This window comes from Helianthus annuus, chromosome 5, assembly GCF_002127325.2.
Source record: "Helianthus annuus cultivar XRQ/B chromosome 5, HanXRQr2.0-SUNRISE, whole genome shotgun sequence".
Taxonomy (NCBI): domain Eukaryota; kingdom Viridiplantae; phylum Streptophyta; class Magnoliopsida; order Asterales; family Asteraceae; genus Helianthus; species Helianthus annuus.
Genome location: NC_035437.2, coordinates 84,461,152 through 84,481,921, shown reverse-complemented (window position 1 = coordinate 84,481,921; position 20,770 = coordinate 84,461,152).

The window sequence follows — 20,770 nt, the reverse complement described above, 5'->3', positions numbered from 1 at the left end:
TACAGATGCGGCACCTGGAATCAAATCGATGCGAAATTCGACCCATCGTTGAGGAGATGATTCTTGCAAGTCTTCAGGGAAGACTTCGGGGTATTCCCTTATCACAAGGTATTTCCGAGTTTTGGTTCGTCGGCTCCCTCGTCCACGACATGAGTCAAGAAACAACACATTTGTTACGCAACATCCTTCGTGCCTTTAAGCAATTAGTAATTTGCAGAGGTGTATCCCGCTTCATGAGTCAAGATTGTTTCTTCATTCGCCATCGCGGTGCGGATATCAATCACTTATTGATCATTTGTCAACCAATCCATCCAACTACCTTGTTGAAGTCTCCCAATTCACTGGCAGTAGATCAAGCGTAAACTCACGCTATTCGGGTCCTATCTTATCATGTCCCATTTACTTCGTTGGCTTCTACTTGCTTCCCATCAGCTAATTCTATCAAGTGCGGGTTATCTAACTTACTTACTACTAAACCAAGCATACTTTCAACCTCTAGAATTGCGAAACTAAAATTCGCGACAGTATCTAACAATCACGGATGCATATCGTTGAGTAATATGGGACGTACCGATACCCACGCTTGGATTCCTGGCGTGCTCCCCTAGCTCTGCTACTGAGCTTTTTTCCTTGTGCCTAATTCTTCTTAGGACAATATTTTCTGAAATGCTTCCTGCTCCCACAGTTAAGACAACCTTGAGCACGTTTCTATTTGTCACTCGCTCTGCTCTGATAATTGTCATTGGCGTTGTTTCCTCTGTGATTCTTGCTAACATCTTGGTCTTTATTTCCACATTCAATACTTTGCCTACAAGTCTCCTTGGGGTGCCCCCTCTTACCACAGTTATCACATTTTCCATATTTACATCGCCCGACATGATAACGTAGACAATTGTCGCACTTAGGTAGGATACCCATGTAGTCTTTTCCCTTTTTGGCCTTCTTCTCGTTACTCACCCGAGTAACCTTCTTGAAATTTGCGAGTTTTCTCTTGTTACCCCCAGATGACTCTACAGGAGTCTCATTTTCCTCTTCCGGAGTGGAAAATTTTCCTTGTTTAATTGCTTCTTCAGTGATTGCCACGCTTATGCTGATAGCCTCGGGGATCGTTGAAGGTTTAGATGTTGTTACCAGGCTTAGAATCTGAGGTGCCAATCCCCCGATGAAACGTTCGATCTTCCTAGATTCTGGTTCCACCAAACGCGATGCAACTTGTGATAATTCGCCAAATCTCTGCACATATTCAGCTATCTTTGGACCTTCCATTTTCAGGTTCCACAATTCAGTTTCCAACTTCTGTACTTCCACCCTAGAGCAATATCTCTTGCGCATTAGTTCCTTCAGTTCGTCCCACGTCAAAGCATACGCAGTAGTCTCGCCCATTGTTTGAACCTGAAGGTTCCACCAAGACAGAGCGCCATCTACAAATAGTCCAGCTACATAAGTGACCTGATGTTCTGGGGTACATTTGCTCAACCGTAAGACAGAATTCGTCTTCTCCACCCAACGCATAAAAGCTAAGGCACCCCCAGTGTCGTCGAAGTCTCGAGGTTTGTGGTTCAAGAACTGCTCGTAAGTGCAGCCGCTGGATGGGTTATTTCCTGAGGTACCTCCACCGTGTTTAGAGCGAAAGGCCTCGAGTTGTGCGATGGCTTGCGAGATGCGTCCTTGCAGTCCCGACTCTGCTGTTGTTGGCAGAGGGTTGTTGGTATCGACGTTCCCTTGTGTTGACATCTTCTGAGAAGAAGATTGGTTAGGTCAGGTCTTATTCGTTCGGGGAGTGCATATAGTTGTTTAGAGATCATATGCACATACACATAATAAGTTACCAACCAGTCAAGTAATAGTATAATCATAGTATAACCAAGCAACTTGGTAATTATATTTATAGCAAGTAAGCACGTAGCATTATAATTATAGCACACACATATAGGTCAATAACGCGCTCAACGAAGACATAGCGACTGAGCTTTTGTTGGTCATTAGTCCCAAAGTATTGTCGCATGCTTAATGATGATTAGCTTCTCATTATTTCCTGGCCACAATTGTGTTGTCTTCCAAAATGTATCACATCAACAGGGACACAGGGTCACCCTACCCTTGTCCATTAAATATGTTAGTGTATCAAAATTACGTAGTCAGATGAGGTCTTCAAAAGTCTCCACAATCTTGGCTTATCATTAATGTCCTACCCAAATGTAATGCAATTCGCATAATCCAGAAGCCAACTATACTGGTGACTGAGGTGGAGGAAGAAAGAAAAGTAAATTGTCGACACGCGTGAATTCCTCCTCGAGCTTGTATATACGTCGAAGTGGTAACTGCTCTGCTACTTGGCAGTAAGGATGCGAGCATCAAAACCTAGGAAAGGTGTAATAGCAGCAGGTGAGGGCGCAAAAGGAACCTTGATGAAAGTATACTGGCAATAGGCAGGGCGGAGGACGTGGTGTTAGCTCAAGTTCCACAAACTCTGCGGCTTATATCCTCAAACTGTAGTTGATGTTACAGGAGCACTCATTTCGTGTGTAGCCTCCATAGTGTGAGGGATGGTAAGGGTCTAAAATTAGTATAGTGTATGATTGGAACCATCGAAACGGTTCGTCCAGCGATGTAGAGGTGAAAGTAGCGAACGGTGCGTCCTGCGAGGTCGTAGAAAATGCTGCTGTGGCAAAAGGAATCGTTATGCGAGTGCTGGCTTGGAGTACCTTCCCAGGGTGCAGGTATGTCTTGAAAGAAAGCGATAGGCACGTTGGCGCAATGGACGTCAGTCTTCATAAGAGCAACATCATCGGGCGAAGGTGCAGGTACAAACGTCTCAACTATTCGGAAGATCAATAGGTGCAGGTACTGGGTCGGGTATAAGGGATGTATTGTCTAGTAAGCCAAAAGAAACAGGGTCATGATCAAGTAAGGGTGCAGGTTCAGCAGGTACAACATCAGGCTGAGCCCAAAAGAAACAGGAGATGTCTCAGAAGTAGGTTCTGGGTCGTGTGACAGAGTGGTGCCTCAAGCAGGTGATAGTTGCAACAGTTATGACGGCGTCGTCGTCTGCGTCAGTAGTAGAAAGCTGTAATCTGGCTGTCTATAAGGCTGCGGATGTCACATGCTCAAAGGAGTCTGAAATCGAATGTATGCTAGAATCAGAGGATAGCTTGTTAACAGGGGTCTCAAAAAGTGAACTTAGTAACAACGTGCTTGTCAAACTTTCCATCATCATAGGTGTTATCAGAAGGACCATCAATAACATGTCAACGTCATCATCAATTATTCGTTGAGTAGCCAACCTTCGGGAGAAATGTCCACAGGAGGCGCATTGTCGAGGATCGGGGCCAGGGTGTGTTCATCATCGAGAGGACCAGTGATGAGGTGGTCATGGACTGAAACAAGAGTGACAGGAGGATCCTTGTCGGAGATGCCATCAACTAGGGTAATTCGTTGCCAAAATTTGATAGCGCGGATAGTTGCGAGTCGTCCTCGCCCTTGGTCAGCATTTCAGGGTCACTCTCAGTGTCTAGCGTAAACATCCTCGGCGCAGGTGCAATTCTCATCATATGTGGCGGTGGCCGTAGGGTCATCATCATCTGACAATTCGTTCCCTGAGGAAGGTGACGTATGTGCCGGTATATAGTAGTCATAGCACGTATATCCATAATAATTACTAGAAATCAGCGTATGCAAATAAGAGTAATTTATCACATAGTCATGTATTCACATTATCTTTCCTAGTCTCTTAGACAAATCTCCCAGTCTCTCAGACTAAACCACTCAGTCTCTCAAACTAACACATCTCGTCTCTCAGACCAAACCTCCCCAGTCTCTAAGACTAACACATCCCGTCTCTCAGACTAAACCTCCCCAGTCTCTAAGACTAACACATCCCGTCTCTCAGACTAAACCTCCCCAGTCTCTAAGACTAACACATCCCGTCTCTCCGATTAAACATCCCCAGCTTCTAAAACTGAACCTCCCCAGCCTCTAAGACTGGACCTCCTCAGCCTCTAAGACTGAACCCCTGGCCTCCAAGACCAAACTTCCCTAGTCTCTAAGACTAACTCTCTGGTCTCTAAGACCAACTCCCAGTCTCTAAGACTAAATAAATCTTCCCAATCTCTAAGATTGACCCTCCCCAGCCTCTAACGCTGAACTCCCTCAGTCTCTAAGACTGAACCTCCCTCAGCCTCTAAGGTTGAACTCCCACAGTCTCTAAGACTGAACCTCGAATTTTGAAAAGTGCATTTGTGCCTTTTGTTTGTAAAAATGTTTTGGGGGAATAGCGATGGATTCCTATGGAGCATCCAGGAACAAGCAGATTCAATCGGACGACGAATTCTTACGTGGAAAAAGGAAAGAAAAGGTTTTGTTTGTAAAAATGTTTTGTACCCTGGATCTGGACGTTTAGTGTATGCAATGTAAAAAAAATGTTTGAAAATATTTTTGTGAGAGCCCTGATGATCATAGTGTAGACTCGAGAAAGAATCCTAGTTCGCTATGATCGAGGCTCTGATACCAAGCTGTTACACCCTGACTTTTGCGGAAGCGTGATTATTGTGTGACTTTCTTAATATCATTGCATTCAATCACAACATCTACTATATGATAAAACCATAGGTTTGTCATCCATTAAATAAATATAAAACATAACAACATCGTTTTAAAACGTAGATTGCAAATTCTAGTTTTACAAATCGTACAAAGTGTTTATGAGTTCATTAAAGACTCGTCAAAAGATATTGAAAAATACCAAGGTTTGGAAGACATGTCTTGTCCAGGAATAAGACATACCGTCCAAACTTAAAGACAATGGATGACATCTTTTTTCTTAACGCAGCCTAAAAACTTCCAACGACCGCCAGATCCATTAAAATTTCCTGAAATACATGTAGTTTGAAAAACATCAACAAAAGTTGAGCGAGTTCATGTGTTCGTTGTGTGTATGTATAAACCTTTGAAAATGTTGTAAGTGTGTGTATGTAAGTCCCTTGTATGTAGCAATAAGGAAAAAAAGATCACCAATGGTTTGCAAGGCCATTGATATGTGTGAAGTGATGCAGGAAGATTCAAACCTAGCAGATTTTGGCGTCAGGCACATAGTCACCTCATGGTCCACTCAGCGGACTCAGGAGTGGGGCTTGCTACACCTGTATAGATCTATCACTCATGTCCCTCGATCCTATAACGAGGATTAATTGTGACACCTGTGTCACTTCAACCATCAAACAAACGCCAAACCAATGAAATATTGTATTTCATACTTTGGACTTGTATAAATATGTGTATCATTTGCACATATCAACTTTTATTCAATTACAAACTTTACATCGCTTTCTAGAGAGTTATACGCAAACTGGTGCGTAAACGTACTCAGATTAATGCGACAAATACTCTGGAACACCAACATATACTCAACATACCTTAAATAACCTTTACATAACTTAGAAATAAGTTTTGAAGGCTTTGGTATGGCAAAAACAAGTTAATTCGCTTACAGGGACTAAACTTGACAAACTGCGAAAGTATGCCAATTTGAACTGTAACAAACATTCCGGAACATGTCCATAAGTTAAACATACCATAAATATCCTTTACATAGCTTAGAAATAGGCTTTGAGGGGTTTGGTATGCTAAAAAAACTTTTGGATCATTCAGGGGCTAAAAGTGTCAAAAAGTGCACAAGTTTGCACTTTCGCGCATAACTTACATTCTGAATACATCCGGACATCCAAAAATTTATGTAAGCATCCTAATATTATGCCTTAGTATTTGGCATGAGAAAAATCCATTCGTCACGTCATTTGGATCGTCTTTCGCGCTTATGCGCATTCCGTCGTAATTAAGCGAACATCGCGATCGTACGGCCAAACGAACCAACATCCGACATATTTTTGGGCATGTTTCATGTCCACAATGTTTAGGAATCATTTTAGGGCCTTAAAGTTGGCTTTACATGTCACACCCCGGCCGCGTGTAACATGCAACCGCGGCGGAAACGCCGGGGAGTGTTGTGGACTGAATTAAATTGTTTCATGACCATGGCATACAAAGCTGTATTTTATTTATAAACATGAGTGCTACATCGTTTCAACCAGGAAAACAAAGAGTTCAGAACATAATTAAACTAATTCTATCTTCATTTTTATTCTCTAAGGCACAGGTCCGCCCTAGTGTCATGATCATCATCCTATGGAATAGCTCCTGAAAACACATGTGAAAGTAGGTACGTCAGCATAAAAATGCCTGTGAGATACATAGGTTTTGTGAAAATGGGATTCATGACTTGAGTTTAAAGAAATGTTTAATAACAGTCAGTCACGAACCTTGTAATTTGTTTTGCTTTGTAAACCATTTGAAAAACGATAACATCAAATGATATATATAGATAAGTGCAAGGTTAAACGAGTAACCAAGTAAAATGAGTTGAATACAATAAGTTGTTTTGTAAGACAATGTTTTATGAAAGGTATGTTATTGGTATAAAATGTTATATGTCTAAACTGAAATGATTTAGATAACGCTAAGATATGTAATATTATACAAACATTTATATATAGGAAGTACCAGCAGCGTATCCACCATGTTTGCATCATATTACATACTCCACGTTACTCAAACCATTTACCCATGCCAATCCACCATGTAAATTGTTCATGTACAAACCAAATGTCAAGTGTTATTGTGTAAATCATGTCAAATGTTTATGTGCAATGAAAATCACCAAATGTGCATGTCAATGTCAACGTGTTTATGTTCAATGTAAATCGTGTAATGTGTATCCCAAAATGTATCATGTATGGTAAGCGAAATGTATCAACTTAAACCATATGTAAAATGCACAAAACAAGTCGTTGAAGTAACACGTGGTTTAAATCAACATTATGTTTTGTGGAAAAAAAATGCATGCTCTATTGATATTAACATCTATGCGGTATTGTAAACTATGCATACATCCAAGCCTTGAGACTGCGGCGATAAACCCTTAAACAAATTAAAGGTTTATCTAAGTTATGTATATCGAATTCGGTCATTCCTTCCAATCCTATCAAACCCAGGACTTCAGGAATGGGAGTTGTCGATTCCTATGGTACCACTACCTACTAACGAACGGCGTAGCTAATGTTAATGAATGTATTGTCCCATGTTAAACAAACCAAATGTCATAACAAAATGAAGGCATGTGATGTAAACAATTGTACTAAGTATGCTAAGTAAACATACGAAGCAGAAATGTTTATGTAAATCAATGTACTAAGTACGCACACAATGGGCATACATAGCATAAAATGTAATGAAATCGCGTACTATAATGTACTAACAACATAGCAGGCATATGATGTGAAAACATGGAAAGCATGAATGTAACAGATAGGCACATGTGTTTCACCCCAAAACAGTTTGGAAAACAGTAAAAGAGGGGTTCAATGTACTCACTTGAGATTGCTTTGAAGTTCTTGTGTAATAACTAAACAATGCTAGGTCACGGAATATCAAACGGCACCTAATAGGTAGCTATGTTAATATAACGGACCAAAATCGGAAGGATCGGATAGTATGCGGGTTCGTAAACCAAACGAGTATGGAGACTCGTGTAATATGGTTTAACAACGCCTACATACTAAAATGAAACTTAACCTAAGTGCTTACGGTCCATTACGACTTGTTTAGGTAGCTTAGGCTACCCTAACGCGTCGTTCGCGTAGAACGCGTCTGGAACGCCTAACATCGTGACCACAAGGTATAACCTCGGAAGGTTATGGCTATGGTCACCTAATGTGTTTGGTCGGATCCTAATGATCGACCAAATAGGTCGGGTTCGAAAGTATAAGCGATGGTTTAGATCGCTTACCTTACGACCCTATATAAGCACTAAACTAAAAGTGACGAGCTAAGCATGTTAGAACATGCTTAACTAAGTTTGAAAACAGGTTTGACATCAAAACAAACGGCTTTGATGCCCTACGAGTAGTTTGGTTACAAAATATGCAAGAAATGCACATTTTGGCCGAAACTACGACTCGTCACTGAGCCTAGATAACGTGGTGATCAGTAGGTATAGTCACTACGGACTATAACCATCGTGATCACGCTCACGTTATGAAGTTCTAATGAACTTCGCATCGACCATAAACTGGTCAGTGCAGAAAGTCAACAAAACATCGACTTTCGGACTCGAAAAGCCAATAAAAGAACGAAAGAAGACTTACGGAGGGTCCCCGAGTGCTAATCTAGATCAAATAGCTCAGGTATGAAACAATGGTTCCAACTTAGAGCCTTAAGATCTGATTTTGTGGGTTTTTGGAACAAAGGGGGGGGGGGTATTTATAGGAAAAGTGGAACCGTTAGGATCGTTTTATCGAATATCGTGCCACGATCTTGTGCGTACATGTGTTACCTAACTAGATTCACTGAATATGGCCCTTGTCCTTTCATTGGGTGAAAAGGCAATCGGACCTTTCACGATCTGAAGAGCCAATCAGCATTAAATGTTGATTCTGCTGATCTGGGGACCCTCTACGGACCGTATGGCTTATGGCTTACGGTCCGTAAGGCCCTAGTTTGGCAGAATTGCAGTTTTGGTCCCTGCAGCGCTAGAACTTGGTTTTTGATGCGTTTTTGGTACTTTTAAGCCCCGTTAACCCCATTTCAAAGCTCTAAAATGAAGTTAAAGTATAGGGGACCTAAAATGTGCTCAAAAATATGTCGGATGTCGGTTCGTTTGGCCGTACGGTCGCGATGTTCGGTTAATTACGACGGAATGCGCATAAGCGCGAAAGATGATCCAAATTGCGCGACGAACGGATTTTTCTCATGCCATACACTAAGGCATAATATAAGGATGCTTACATAAATTTTTGGATGTCCGGATGTATTCAGAACGTAAGTTATGTGCGAAAGTGCAAACTTGTGCACTTTTTGACACTTTTAGCCCCTGAATGATCCAAAAGTTTGTTTTAGCATACCAAACCCCTCAAAGCCTGTTTCTAAGCTATGTAAAGGATATTTATGGTATGTTTAACTTATGGACATGTTCGGAATGTTCGTTACAGTTTGAATTGGCATACTTTCGCAGTTTGTCAAGTTTAGTCCCTGTAAGCGAATTAACTTGTTTTTGCTATACCAAAACCTTCAAAACTTATTCCTAAGTTATGTAAAGGTTATTTAAGGTATGTTGAGTATATGTTGATGTTCCGGAGTATTTGTCGCGTTAAACTGAGTACGTTTAAGCACCAGTTAGCGTATAACTCTCCAGAAAGCGATGTAGAGTTTAAAATTGAGCAAAAATCAAAACATGAAAAATGTAAAACAAAACGAAACAAATATTGGGATCAAATAACATTGTTTTATTGATAACTGAACTGTTCACAATGATTACAAGCACAAATGTTACAGTCTCCCCTACTTGTGGAAATTTCGTCCCGAAATTTATTTAGAGGAAACTCGTGGAAACAGATGCGGATATTTTGCCTTCATTTGATCTTCACGTTCCCAAGTAAACTCGGGTCCACGCTTTGATTCCCAACGAACCTTGACCAAAGGAATTCGCTTGCGTTTGAGCCACTTGACTTCACGTTCCATAATTTCTACCGGTTTCTCAACAAATTTCAGTGTTTTATCAACACGAATCTCGTCAAGCGGTATGTGGAGGTTCTCATCAGCTAAACACCTCTTGAGATTGGACACGTGAAAAGTTGGATGAACATTTCCAAGTTCAGGAGGTAACTCAAGTCGGTAGGCTACCTTACCGATTCTTTCGACGATCTTGAATGGTCCAACGTATCTAGGTGCAAGTTTTCCTTTCTTTCCAAATCTGATCACACCTTTCCAAGGTGAGACCTTAAGTAATACACGATCACCGACTTGAAAATCCAAGGGTTTGCGTTTTAGGTCCGCGTAACTCTTTTGACGGCTTCTAGCTGTCTGAAGGTTATCACGAACTTTCTTAACCTTATCTGTTGTCTCTAAAATGAGGGCAGGTCCAGTAAGTTGAGCCTCGGCAATCGCATTCCAGCAAACTGGTGAACGACATTTTCGACCATAGAGAGCCTCGAAAGGAGCCATGTTGATGCTGGAGTGATAACTGTTGTTGTAGGAGAATTCAATCAATGGAAGATGTGAATCCCAACTACCACCAAAGTCGATCACACATGCTCTAAGCATATCCTCCAGTGTCTGGATTGTTCTTTCAGATTGACCATCCGTTTGCGGATGATAAGCTGTGCTCAAATTAAGTTGGGACCCCATAGCAGATTGCATGGTTCTCCAAAAATGAGAAGTGAAACGAGCATCTCTGTCAGAAATGATGTTCAAAGGAACACCATGTCGTGCTACAATTTCATCCACGTATATTTGAGCAAGTTTGTCAGCCGAAAAATCCTCACGGATTGGCAAGAAATGCGCTGACTTGGCAAGACGATCCACGACTACCCAGATGGCATCGTGACCTTTCTTTGTGCGCGGGAGTTTAGTAATGAGATCCATAGTAATGTTTTCCCATTTCCAAACTGGGAACTCTGGTTGCTCCAATAATCCGGAAGGACGCTGATGTTCAGCCTTAACCTTAAGACAAGTAAGGCATTTGGATACGTACAAGGCAATGTCTTTCTTCATACCAGGCCACCAATACTGTATACGAAGATCCTTATACATCTTATCTGAGCCAGGATGAATAGAATAACGAGACTTATGGGCTTCATCCATAAGCAAGGTACGAAGATTATCTTGGCTTGGGACCCACAAACGGTCCATGAAGTAATATGATCCATTGTCCTTCAGTTCAAGAGCAAGTGTTATGTGATAAGGAAATTCCTTATCCATCAAACCTTGTGAAACACAATCTTGTTGAGCCTGAGAAATACGAGCTTGGATATCGGTTTGAATAACAGATTGGACACGTACACAATGAAGCTTAGTACGTTCCTTTCGACTCAATGCATCGGCTACGACATTCGCCTTACCGGGATGGTAGCGGATCTCGCAGTCGTAGTCGTTTAGAAGTTCAACCCAACGTCTTTGCCTCATGTTGAGTTCCTTTAGATTGAAGATATGTTGAAGACTTTTGTGGTCAGTGAAAACCACACGTTTTGTACCATACAAATAGTGTCTCCAGATCTTAAGAGCGAAGACAACTGCACCCAACTCAAGATCATGAGTGGTGTAGTTTTTCTCATGTATCTTCAGCTGCCTTGATGCGTATGCTATGACTTTGTTTCTTTGCATCAGGACGCAGCCATGACCTAATTTAGATGCGTCGCAATAAACGACGAAATCGTCATTGCCCTCGGCAATGTTAGGACAGGCGCGTCGCAAAGCTTTTGTTTCAAAGTCAGAAATGCTTCCTCTTGTTTGACTCCCCAATCAAATGGCTTGTTCTTCTGAGTTAGAGCAGTTAGAGGAACTGCAATCTTTGAGAAGTTCTCAATGAAGCGGCGGTAATAACCCGCCAGACCAAGAAAAGAACGAACTTCAGTAGGGGTAGTAGGCGTATCCCAATCCTTAATTGCGCTGATCTTGGAGGGATCTACATGAATTCCTTGTTCATTGACAATGTGTCCCAAGAATTGAACCTCTTTAAGCCAAAATTCACACTTGGAGAATTTGGCGAAAAGTTGCTCTTTCTTTAGGAGTTCCAATGTAAGACGTAGATGTTGCTCATGATCAACTTGCGTCTTAGAATAAATTAAGATGTCATCAATGAAAACGATGATGAACTTATCCAAATAAGGCTTGCAGACCCTATTCATCAAGTCCATGAAAACAGCAGGAGCATTAGTCAAACCGAATGGCATGACTGTGAACTCATAATGTCCATAACGAGTACGGAACGCTGTCTTGGGAATGTCTTCTTCATGCACACGAAGCTGATGATATCCAGATCGTAGATCAATCTTTGAAAAATAAGAAGCGCCTTGCAATTGATCAAAGAGATCATCAATGCGAGGTAGGGGATATCGATTCTTGATGGTAAGCTTGTTAAGCTCACGATAATCGATACACATCCTAAAAGATCCATCCTTCTTCTTTACAAAGAGAACGGGAGCACCCCAAGGTGAAAAGCTAGGACGGAAGAAACCTTTGTCGGAGAGCTCCTGAAGCTGTTTAGATAATTCTTGCATCTCTGACGGTGCAAGACGGTATGGGGCTCTGGCAATGGGATTTGCACCAGGTACGAGATCAATACGGAACTCGACTTGGCGTGCTGGGGGTAGACCAGGTAACTCTTCAGGAAAAACTTCAGAATAACCCCGAACGACAGGAATATCTGAAATAGACTTACCCTTGCCTTTATCTGCTGTAACATGTGCTAAGAAAGCCACATAGTGCTTTCGCAGATATTTCCGAGCTTTAAAACAAGACATGAGTTTGAGACCACCGACAGGCTTCTCACCACGAACCTGTAGGATCTCGCCTTTCGACAGCGGCACACGAACAATCTTCTCAGAACAAACTATCTCTGCGCGATGCTTGGATAACCAATCCATTCCCACTATAACGTCGAAGCTTCCAAGTTGCATTGGTGTGAGGTCAATAGGAAAAATATGGTCGTTAAGGTTTAACTGGCAGTTGCGTAGAACAGAATTTAGAACAATGGGTTCACCATTGGCAACCTCTACTGTCAAAGGTTTACCTAGTTTCGTTCTAGACACGCGAAGCATTGTCTCAAAAGACAATGACACAAAGCTCTTGTCGGCACCCGAATCAAAAAGAACAGATGCTGGCTGATTATTAATAAAGAACGTACCGTTCACCACTTCGTTGTCTGCTTGTGCTTCTTGTGCATTCATGTTGAAGACTCGACCTCGAGCCTGTGTCTGTTTCTGGTTTGCATTCTGATTCTAGTTGACTAGTCTTGGACACCGATTTCTGAAGTGGGTCAGGTCCCCACAGTTATAACAAGCACCTGGTGGGTAGTTTGGTCGTGCAGCCTGACCCTGTTGTTGAGCAACTTGTTGAGCAGGGTTCTGAACTGCGCGATTCTGAGCAAACCGACAAACATCGACAAGATGACCCGACTTCCCACAGTTTGTACAGAAACGACACTGATATTGCGGCTAATGGTGACTGTTGCATCGATTGCACAAAGGTGCACTTCCTGAGTAGGGCTTCTTCGCTGGAGGCTGGTTGGGAGCTGCTTGGTTAGCTTGGGCAGTGACAACATAGTTTTGGGAAGCCTTACGCTTCCTTGACCCCTTTGAGGAACCAGAATCCTTTCCCTTCTTGTTTTGACCTTTCTTGCTATCTTCCTTGTCAGCCGACTGCTTCTTGCCCTTTTCACCCTTCCTGTGTAGCTTATTCTTCCGAATCTGCGACTCAGTCAGTGTTGCTGATAACTCGATTGCCTGACGGAGTGTGGTAGGGTTGCTACCAGTAAGGATGTCTTGTACTGAGTCAGGTAGGCCGTCGATGTACCTTTCGATGGCCTTATCGAGTGGGGTAACCATAGTCGGGCAAAGTAGACTCAACTCCTCAAACCTATCAGTATAAGCCCTGTGCTCGCCATTATCTTGCTTCAAAACATCAAATTCTTTCTCCAATGCCCGTTGTTCATGACGGGGACAAAACTCCCTCATCATAAGAGCTCTCAGTTCAGCCCATGTCTGAGCTAGAGCAACTTCTGCACCTTGATCTCTCATAACCCCATTCCACCATGTAAGAGCCCTCTTCTGAAACATGCTTGAAGAAAACTCGACCTTGCGATTATCCGGACACTGCACGTGGCGAAAAGTGTTCTCGATGCTCTCGAACCACTGAAGAAGCCCAGTTGCTCCCTCAGAACCACTAAACTTGAGTGGCTTAGCCGAGTTAAAATCCTTGTATTTGCATGTACCATTGTTGTTGTTATTGGCCTGGTTCCATTGAGCAAAGAGATTTGGGAATTGAGCAACCATCTGCTGCGCAATAATCTCCGCCAGCTCGGCAGTAGCTATCTGGTTGTCGCGTCGAGGAGGCATTCTAGAAGAGAAAAACATGAAATGAAACGAGTGAGATGATTGGATGAAGAGAATGAGATGAAGCAAAATCAACAAAAGCAAAGATAGCGGTTATGCATCGCAAAGCAAACAAGCGACATGAAATGTCTAGTCAAAGTAAATGGGTCAGAATTAGTGTATCGCGAAGACATGCTCGCCTATAAGTGAACACTCACCCCAAGAGTTCCCAGGTAAGAGTGACTGGTCCGATTATGTGGATTTGTACGAACAATCTAGCCTTAGACAGAAAACCCAGGGTACAGGCATTCACTCTTCCAGTTCGCACGTGTTCACACTATTAACCCAAAACTTTGACGGGATTTTTGAAATCCAAAGAGGTTCAAAACCATATAACAGAGGGTTCAAAACCTTATAACAGAGGGTTCAAAACCTTATAACAGAGGGTTCAAAACCTTATAACAGAGGGTTCAAAACCTAGTAATCAATCATCCTAGAACAGATGATTAATTTTCAAAGCGGATTCGGAACCGAAGTTCCCGTTGTGGTTATCACCTAAGGATAGGTGATGTGCATGTTTTAAACTCTAAACACAAGATAACTTGTGTTAGGGTCCTAGAAAGTTATAGTCTAGGTCAAAGCATTACTAATAACCTAATTCCCTATAACCAATGGCTCTGATACCAACTCTTCTGTCACACCCCGGCCGCGTGTAACATGCAACCGCGGCGGAAACGCCGGGGAGTGTTGTGGACAGAATTAAATTGTTTCATGACCATGGCATACAAAGCTGTATTTTATTTATAAACATGAGTGCTACATCGTTTCAACCAGGAAAACAAAGAGTTCAGAACATAATTAAACTAATTCTATCTTCATTTTTATTCTCTAAGGCACAGGTCCGCCCTAGTGTCATGATCATCATCCTATGGAATAGCTCCTGAAAACACATGTGAAAGTAGGTACGTCAGCATAAAAATGCCTGTGAGATACATAGGTTTTGTGAAAATGGGATTCATGACTTGAGTTTAAAGAAATGTTTAATAACAGTCAGTCACGAACCTTGTAATTTGTTTTGCTTTGTAAACCATTTGAAAAACGATAACATCAAATGATATATATAGATAAGTGCAAGGTTAAACGAGTAACCAAGTAAAATGAGTTGAATACAATAAGTTGTTTTGTAAGACAATGTTTTATGGAAGGTATGTTATTGGTATAAAATGTTATATGTCTAAACTGAAATGATTTAGATAACGCTAAGATATGTAATATTATACAAACATTTATATATAGGAAGTACCAGCAGCGTATCCACCATGTTTGCATCATATTACATACTCCACGTTACTCAAACCATTTACCCAAACCAATCCACCATGTAAATTGTTCATGTACAAACCAAATGTCAAGTGTTATTGTGTAAATCATGTCAAATGTTTATGTGCAATGAAAATCACCAAATGTGCATGTCAATGTCAACGTGTTTATGTTCAATGTAAATCGTGTAATGTGTATCCCAAAATGTATCATGTATGGTAAGCGAAATGTATCAACTTAAACCATATGTAAAATGCACAAAACCAGTCGTTGAAGTAACACGTGGTTTAAATCAACATTATGTTCTGTGGAAAAAAAATGCATGCTCTACTGATATTAACATCTATGCGGTATTGTAAACTATGCATACATCCAAGCCTTGAGACTACGGCGATAAACCCTTAAACAAATTAAAGGTTTATCTAAGTTATGTATATCGAATTCGGTCATTCCTTCCAGTCCAATCAAACCCAGGACTTCAGGAATGGGAGTTGTCTATTCCTATGGTACCACTACCTACTAACGAACGGCGTAGCTAATGTTAATGAATGTATTGTCCCATGTTAAACAAACCAAATGTCATAACAAAATGAAGGCATGTGATGTAAACAATTGTACTAAGTATGCTAAGTAAACATACGAAGCAGAAATGTTTATGTAAATCAATGTACTAAGTACGCACACAATGGGCATACATAGCATAAAATGTAATGAAATCGCGTACTATAATGTACTAACAACATAGCAGGCATATGATGTGAAAACATGGAAAGCATGAATGTAACAGATAGGCACATGTGTTTCACCCCAAAACAGTTTGGAAAACAGTAAAAGAGGGGTTCAATGTACTCACTTGAGATTGCTTTGAAGTTCTTGTGTAATAACCAAACAATGCTAGGTCACGGAATATCAAACGGCACCTAATAGGTAGCTATGTTAATATAACGGACCAAAATCGGAAGGATCGGATAGTATGCGGGTTCGTAAACCAAACGAGTATGGAGACTCGTGTAATATGGTTTAACAACGCCTACATACTAAAATGAAACTTAACCTAAGTGCTTACGGTCCATTATGACTTGTTTAGGTAGCTTAGGCTACCCTAACGCGTCGTTCGCGTAGAACGCGTCTGGAACGCCTAACATCGTGATCACAAGGTATAACCTCGGAAGGTTATGGCTATGGTCACCTAATGTGTTTGGTCGGATCCTAATGATCGACCAAATAGGTCGGGTTCGAAAGTATAAGCGATGGTTTAGATCGCTTACCTTACGACCCTATATAAGCACTAAACTAAAAGTGACGAGCTAAGCATGTTAGAACATGCTTAACTAAGTTTGAAAACAGGTTTGACATCAAAACAAACGGCTTTGATGCCCTACGAGTAGTTTGGTTACAAAATATGCAAGAAATGCACATTTTGGCCGAAACTACGACTCGTCACTGAGCCTAGATAACGTGGTGATCACTAGGTATAGTCACTACGGACTATAACCATCGTGATCACGCTCACGTTATGAAGTTCTAATGAACTTCGCATCGACCATAAACTGGTCAATGCAGAAAGTCAACAAAACGTCGACTTTCGGACTCGAAAAGCGAATAAAAGAACGAAAGAAGTGTCACACCCCGACCACGTAAAACAACAAAACGTGGCGGAAACGTCGGGGAGTGTTGTAACAGAATCGTTGTTTCACAACCATAGATTAAATAGTTTTGTTTTATTGTATTATTGAATTCAATGTTTTGGTACAATTTAAAATAAAACAAATAATTGTTTCTCAGTTTTAAGTCGCTAAGGCACAAGTCCATCCTATATGTAGCGTGCATCAACAATCATCACATAGCAGTACCTGAAACATATATGAAAATATGGTACGTCAGCATAAAAATGCCTGTGAGTAACATAGGATTTTGTGTATTAGATTCATGGCTTTAGATAATACGAGAAAAGGTTTTATGTTTTCAAAATAGCCATGAATCTAATGTAAAAGTTTTGTTTCTGAAAACGTGTCGTTTTGGAAAACGGGTTTATAGTATAGACAAAAATATACTTTGGTTTTGAAAAGTTTGTATAAATAGTATATCAAAGTATACTTTAGTTTTGAAATAGTTCAATGGATAGTATATCAAAATATACTTTAGTAATTAAAATAATAGTTTTGGTAGTATATCTCAAGTATACTTTGGTTTAAGAATAAAAGTATTGGTAGTATATCAAATTATACTTTGGTTTGAAAATAGCATATCAACTATGCTTTGGTTTAAAAGTAGCATATCAACTATGCTTTAGATAGTATATCAAGATATACTTTAGTTTAAAATAACAAAGTAGGTAGCATATCAAACTATACTTTGGAAAATAGTAGCATATCAAACTATGCTTTGGATAGTATATCAAAATATACTTTAGTTTAAAATAACAAAGTAGGTAGTATATCAAACTATACTTTGGAAAATAGTAGCATATCAAACTATGCTTTGGATAGTATATCAAAATATACTTTAGTTTAAAATAACAAAGTATGTTAAAACATATGTTGGATTTTGTACTTAGTATATCAAAATATACTTTGGTAGATCACATTTGAGAGCACATCAAACTGTACTTTTGTAGTATATCAACATATACAAAGAGAGTGTGATTTGGTATTCAACCAAGCCTTAGTGTATCAAACTACACTTTGGTGACTATAGAAATACCACGAAGGCAATTTCTATTTGGTTTAAATTTGGTTTCTGACATTCCATACAACAGGAATGGGGTGTCTAGTCCTATAGCGCTATATCATACTACCAATCGGCTGGGTGAATGTATAAAAATGGTACAATCCAACAATTTGTTTATTAAGTTTTGGAAAATCAGTGTTTAAACCATAGGTAATTGTTTAATTTGTCAAAAGAATATATATTAAGCATGTGTAATCATATAGTTTAAAATCAGGAAAATAACAGATAGGCATATATGTTTCACCCCAAAACAATTGAAAACAGTAAAAGAGGGGACTATGTACTCACTTGAGATTGCAAGTATCCTTGATTAAGTGTCCTAACAAAGCTCGGGAAATCAAGGAATCAAGTGGCACCTAGTATGGATCACTATGTTAAACAATCGGATCCTAAATCGGGAGATAGGATAGAATGAAGTTCTATAAATCAAATGAGTATTGCAACTCATATGGTATGATTTAATAGAGCTAGCATTCTGATTTGGAAGTTTACCTAAGTGCTTTTGACCCGTTTCGACCCATTATGGTAGTATAAGCCACTATAATGCGTCGTTTGCGTAAAACTAGGTTCGGATGGTTAACTATGTGCTATGTCAAGTCTTACATGCCCAATTATCCCTAAACATGTTACTAATTCAGATTATATGTCAAAAATATGTTCACATAATCAAAATACGGATTTTAGCTTCAAAAGGGCATTTTGGTCATTTCCTATGGGCATACAAGCTAACTAGCATACGACTAACCAATCCTATGTGATCATAAGGTATAACCTCAGTGGTTATTCCCTATGCAACTATGATCACTAACTAAGCTTGGTCGGATCTTAAAGATCGACCAAATGGGTCGGGTTCGAAAGGCTAAGCGGTTGTTTAGACCGCTTACCTTACGACCCTAAACAAGCACTAATCTAATAGTGTCGAGTTAAACATGTCAAAACATGTCTAACCTACTGATTTGGTATCAAAACAAAGTGTTTTGATACCCTAAAGTAGTTCCGTTGCAAAATGCGTGCTAAAACGCATTTTGACCGAAACTTTGACTCGACACTAGAACTAGCTAACGTGGTAATCAGCGGTTATAATCACGAAGGATTATAACTATCGTGACTACAATCACGTTTCAAAGTTCAATTGAACTTTGACTTGACCAATTGATGGTCAAAACCGAAAGTCAAACTGTTGGCCAAACGTTTGACTTTCTGCACTACAAAAGGAAAAAGGAAATAAAAAGAATGAAAGAAGCTCACTTAAGGTCCTTGCTATCTTTTCTACAAGAAGACAAAGTCCCAAATGCTTGAGAGAGAGCTCCAAAGCAGATGTGAAGAGAGGAATGAGTGAATGAGCAAAGAAATGAGTTGATGGAGTATGTTATTTATAGTTGGACATGAAGAACAAGATCACTCCAAGTGTTTTTCTTAGTCATTAAGCATTAATCCTAGCCATACATGTGTTAGGAGCAGGTGCAAAGCCTTGGAGAGGTGGTAACTTGGTTACCACACAAAGAAATTGCAAGTTTGGCCCCTGAAATTACAAACTGTTGCTGAAATGAACTTCCTGCCCAGATGTGGCACTCGCGTAGCGCGACGGCATAGGCAGGAGGGCTCGCGCTACGCTACGGTGTATCAGATTCAGCAAAGTTTCAAAAATGGCAGAAATGGTCCCTGCACGTGTTTAAAGCCTTTTTCGATGCGTTTAAACCTCGTTAACCTCATTTCAAGGCTCTAAAATGAAGTTAAAGTATAGGGGACTCAAAACATGCTCAGAAATATCTCGGATGTCGGTTCGTTTGGTCGTACGATCGCGTTGTTCGGTTAATTACGACGGAACTCAAACGGATGCGAAAACGAACCAAATTAAGCGACGAATGGAATTTTTTTGGCACGCCGATCACTAAAATAAAAATATTTTAGTGTGTACAAAAATTTTGGATGTCCAGATGTGTCCAGAACGTAAGATATGCGCGAAAATGCAAACTTACGCCGTTTTTGACACTTTTAGTCCCTGTAAGATCACATAAGCATGTTTTCGCACACCGAACCACTCAAAGCTTGTTTCTAAGCTATGATTAGGTTATATATGGTATGTTTAACTTATGATCAAGTTCCGGACTATTCGTTACCTTACGAATCGGTATAGTTTCGCAGTTTGACGCAAATAGTCCCTGCGATTGAATAAACTTGTTTTTGCCATACCAAACCTTCCAAAACTTATTTCTAAGTTATGTAAAGGTCATTTAAAGTATGTTAAGCCTATTTCACTATTCTGGAGTGTTTGTTGCGCTAAAACTGATTACGTTTACGCACCAGTGCGCATCTAACTTTCCAGAAAGCGATTTAAAGCTCGGAATTGAACAAAAATTGATATGTGCAAAGGATACACATATTTATACAAATCCCAGGTATGAAACACAATGTTTCATAGGTTTGGCATTTGTTTGGTGTTCGTGGTGACACAGGTGTCACAGTCTCCCCTACTTTAGGAAATTTCGTCCCGAAATTTAATTTTAGAGGAAACTTGTGAAGACAACTGTGATCGTTTCGCTTTCAAGTGAATCCTTCGTTTCCCGAGTAGAACTCTAGGTCACGTTTGGATTCTTAGCGAATCTGTTAACTGCCAAAATGTTGTAGTAACAAACACATGGGGTTTCGAACGACGGATAGGAGGATGTTTCCTATGAAGACTATTATAGGAAACTTGTGTGTGCTCGAAATCAGAGTCGGAGAATGCAAAATAAGATTGACATTGGTCAAGGTCCAGGACTTCTAGTAATTTAAATAACGCTACTTTCGCAATGTAATAA